At 43.4% G+C, this 5,038-nt stretch overlaps 1 non-coding gene across 1 annotated transcript; it reads left to right on the plus strand.

The window, feature by feature from the left end:
- The first annotated feature begins 3,806 nt into the window (after window positions 1-3,806).
- On the plus strand, window positions 3,807-3,913 carry LOC141593360 (small nucleolar RNA R71). Its single transcript, XR_012521449.1, has one exon. It is a non-coding gene; the product is annotated as a small nucleolar RNA R71 (small nucleolar RNA).
- Window positions 3,914-5,038: the final 1,125 nt, after the last annotated feature.

The raw sequence follows: 5,038 nt of genomic DNA on the forward strand, positions 1-5,038 counted from the left end.
TCCAACGCGACTATTCTCACGGTCGATCAACCGACCACACCATGGTTGGCGAGCGTTACAACGCATCGCGACTGGCGAGCCTCCTCATATACGCCTCATGGTTGGCGAGCCTTATAACGCACCGCGGCTGGCGAGCCCTCCTTATATACGCCCCATGGCTGGCGAGCCTTATAACGCACCGTGGATGGCGAGCCCTCCTCATATACGCCCCATGGCTGGCGAGCCTTACAACGCACCGCGGCTGGCGAGCCCTCCTCATAAACGCCCCATGGCTGGCGAGCCTTACAACGCATCGCGGCTGGCAAGCGCTCCTCATGTACGCACATATCTGGCGAGCCTTTGTCCGCAAACGCGCGAGGACATATCTGAAGATGCCTCTGGTATGACTCCTTCTTATGGCTGGCGAGCCTTTGTACGTAGTCTAACGGACTTTAAACGACCCGCACGGACAGTCGACAGACTCTAAACTGTTCCCGACGACAGGTCCTTGGCGCATACCCTCGAGTCGCCTTGGCGTCGCCCTTCCCGACGGCAGGTCCTTGGCCCGAATCCTTTCGAGCCACCTTGACGTCGCTTGGTCTCCAGGTTGTAATCTTCGATTGACCTGGGGGCTCTACTTTGACTTTCGCCCTGTCCAAGCCTCAGTCAAAGTGGGGGCTCTGTAGATACCCAATATCTGCTGAGACTCCAACAAACACCCGATGATTATCGGACTACAACATGCTTTAGAATCGCAGCGTTTGATCGACAGTTCGTGTACACCTTTACGTCGGAAAACTTAAAACGATTTCGAAAATAAAACATTTTAAAACATTTCAAAAATACCTGGAGTGTTTAATGCACGCGACGGGGTCGCAATGACACTAACTAGAGTCAAAACCGACACCGGACCAAAAACCGACTCAAAATTCAAATCCCGACTCCAACAACGAGTCAAACCGAGTCAAACACAAAAAACAAACCATTCAAAACCATCTATGCTAAGATTTCCCGGATTCATGAATGGTCAAGTACCAAACATATGACTACAAATCCAAGGATAGAACAAATCATGATTACACTTGTGTGAAAGCAACAAGACACCACGAAGACCCGCGACGTGGCTCGCGCCTCTTTGAGCAGCCCAGGTGGCCACGTCGCTCAAAACTCACACAACCACTCATTTTCCTATAAATACCCCTCAAATGCAACCATTTGAGACTTACGCGAATTTTCGCCCCTCACCTCTCCCTTAAACTTCTAGACTCGACTTCCTAAGTCATAATCCGACACGTGTTTACGACCTACCGATCGTAAACACAAGCCTTACACATTGTTTGGTACCGTCATCGTACATTAATTCACTTGACCGACCATCTCGACCACTACACCATCACCAAGTTTAATAAAACACTCTTTTACTTGCTAAAACGGTTTTAAACTCAGTCTTTTCCGACCAATCGAGTTGTTGCACTTACGCCGGTTTCTCGCCATAACCAAGCATGTAAGTATGAGGGTGTAAAAATCCTCTTTTTTATTATGTCTTCACTCGTTTTATGACTATAACATGCTAAATCATGCATAACATGGTCCAAAACATGGGAAAAACGAGCCAAAACTGAGTTTTGGCCTAAGACAGAAGCCCCTTGTTATGCAAAGAGGCTCGCGCCTCAATGGGGTGTCCAGGCCAGACTCAACCGTGTTTGTTCTCGTCTTTTATTTTTGATTTATTTTCATATTTGTAATCGGTTTTTACCGTTTCAAATATTTTCAAACCATTTTTACAAGTTTTTAACCATAAAATATTTTTCATCCTTGGTTCTTAATACCATGACGGTTTAATCCGTGTTTCGGTGATAATATTTGGTTAATTATATTTAAAAGGTATTTTAAAGTCTTTCATTTCATTTCTTTACATTTTGGAAGGTATTTTAAAGCCTTTCATCATTTCTTTACATTTTCAAATAAATGTATTAGTCACCAACACAAAGTCATCCTTGGTTCTACATACCATGTCGGATTTTAATCCGAGTACGATGATGAGTACCGACTAATTATATTCAAATGAACTTAAAACAATTAGTTCATATTCATTTTCAAAACTATTCATGTCAAGCTTGCAAAGTCGAACCCGACATCGAGTATCGTCAAAACAATGACGATTATTCAAGTCTCATTCTTCAAATCAACACAAATGCGGCCTAAACGGTCCTTTCAAACCAAAACGGGTTCAAATACCCATTTTCAACACGTTTTATAAACGTTTTTCAAATGGTCAGAACACGTTATATACCGTTGACTGACCCACGCCTAAACAGGCCATTTTCCTTCTCATTTTCAAACCAGGGGAGACCCCCTTGCATCGCCATCAGGCTCGCGCCTCATGTGGCTGCCTGGCGCAGGGTCTGTTCCCCTTCCAGCATTAGTCCAAGACGATCCCGACTCCGGTTAACCCGGACATAGGACGGATCAGACGGTTAATCTGCTCATTCAAAAATCATATTTGCAAAATGCCTTACTAAGACAAATGGATCACGTTATGCACCATAAACCTAATACGGTGAATGGATGTTTAATTTCCGTCTTGCATGCGAATCAATCGTAAATCCAACTCGACACCTTATACTTGATACTTGGATTAAATCAACCGACTTAGAAAGCTCTCACATGTTAGGTTTAAATCATTGGATGCGCATTCATGCATTTAAACCGTTTTATCAACTTTTGCATTCAACCAACCAAGATCGAACAGTAGAGGCCACTACCGCGGGCGGGATTGGCTGTCTGATTAAAGGGCTTCCCAATACATACCTTCACCTCTTACTCAGAAACTTTGGATAGTGGACGACCTTATCCAGGGCGTACGAAAGTCATTCTAGAGATAGGATGCTAAAGAGGGACGAATCCTTATCTTTAGTACCTATGTCAAAACACCGCTTTTTGCCTTGATTTGACCTAGGTATAAAGTGGATTCGAACGGGTTCCAAGCATCCCACAAATGCTTGGTGGCGACTCCGAACATCTCAACATCGTTTCGAGACCCTTATCGAGACGAAACCGACCGATCTAAAACGATCCGGTCGAAAGCATTTTTACGCCGCCGAGCGTGGCTTTCAAGAGACCGCTGCCATTGTCCACAGATCGGTTGGGCATACGCAGGTGGGCTCGTGTCCACATCTGCCATCTCATTGTTTGGAGCTTGTTGAGGAGTTTGTTGAGGAGGTTGTTGATATTGATTGTTAAACTGCTGACCTCCTTGAACTTGCCTTTGATATCCTCTGTTTGGTTGATTACCACGACTGTTGGGAGGAATATAAACATTCTTTTGTGGTTGTTGCTGCTGCGGGTTTTGCACATTCTGACTTGACCATTGAAGGAAAGGATGTTCCTTCGTTCTTTCATTGTAAAAGTTGGAGAAAGGTGTACCTTGTCTGTAAGACTGAAAAGCATTAACCTGCTCCAATGTGCTCAAACACTCAGCTGCATTGTGACCGTCTAAACCACAACTAGCACATAGCTCCTCTTGTTGATGACTCATAGCATGAACTCTCTCTTTACTGCCCAATGATTGGGTAGTCTTCATCTCGGCAATTTGGGCAGAAATAGCCTGTAATTGTGCAGCAAGAGCACTATCTCCTCCAGTTCCTCGCGTGCTTCCCCTAGGATTTCCATACTTAGCGATATAGGTGGCAATCTGATCAATCAACTTCCACGCGTTACTATCATTGGTGTTGTCCTGAAACCTCCCATTAGCTGACGAATCCAATAAGGCACGATGGTCGTCAAACAACCCGTTATAAAACTGGTTGCAAAGAAACCACTTTGGGAAACCGTGATGGGGAACATAATGGACCAACCGTTTAAAACGAGTCAATGCTTCATTCAAATCTTCAGTAGCTCCTTGCTCGAAACTCGTAATTTGACTTCTCAGTGTATTTGTTTTCTGAGGTGGAAAGTACCTGTTGTAGAAGGCAAGAGCTAAAGTATTTCAATCGGTAATCCCCTCGTCTGCCATATCTAAGTCCCTCAACCATTCTGTAGCTCCATCTTTCAGTGAAAAAGGAAAAAGCACCTGCTTTATCTGATCTTGCGTTACTCCAGCTGTTATTTTAAAGGGATAAAACAGCAGTAAGTGACAAATTTCTCCTATGTGTCGTAGGATCCTCAGCAGTTGTCCCTCCAAATAAGTTTCCCTCCACCAAATTGATGTAAGATGGACGAATTTCGAAGGTCCCATTGTCAGTAGTGGGCAGCTTAAATCCTTGTGGGATGGAACCTAAGGTCGGCTCGGAGTGACTGGCTAGAGTAGGCATGATGGTAGGACTTTCAACTGGAATTTCAGTTTCGGGAATTTCGTCCTCTTCGTAGGACAGATCGGCCGAATCCGTTGTGTTCTCCGTCTCTATGTCAAGTATACTCAAGTCTTCTACTTGACCCACTTCTTTCTGAAACATCCGTTTGTAGCAAAAAGTCTTCTCTGGTTCAGATATAAAGGGAGAATCCCGGACCTAGTTGACCTGGGCATACACGAAACTAACAGGAAAAGTGTGAAAACAGTCGTAAGGAACTAAGTTCCCTGAGATAAAAAGAAAAAATAAACAAAAACAAACTAGACAATTGTTGCCTCCCCGGCAACGACGCCAAATTTGATAAGGCTAAAGTCGTATTACCAATATCAAAATAAAACTATCTCAGTACTAACAAAAATAGCTAGTGGTAAGACAAGTATCGAATCCACAGGGAGGCGGTAATAGTCAGTCTGCAAATATTTAGATCGTCTGAAGGTAACCGTTTTCTTGGGGGTTTTGATTTGTTTGTTATCTAGTCAACTAAAGACGAGTAATTAAAAGAGTTTATAACAATAATATTAAAATTCTAGGATTTCTGGTTCACTAGGTCAATTATATGGGGTCTCTTAATCAATTGCTAGATCTATCAAGTTGTCCAAGGTCACAAGATTGATTAATTCTATTTATGTCCTTTAGATCGATTCTAACATGCAATCGCTATAATTAGACACAATCTATTTGATTATCGCAGCCTATATTAATTCTAACCC

This window comes from Silene latifolia, chromosome 7 (genome assembly GCF_048544455.1).
Source record: "Silene latifolia isolate original U9 population chromosome 7, ASM4854445v1, whole genome shotgun sequence".
Classification (NCBI taxonomy): Eukaryota; Viridiplantae; Streptophyta; class Magnoliopsida; order Caryophyllales; family Caryophyllaceae; genus Silene; species Silene latifolia.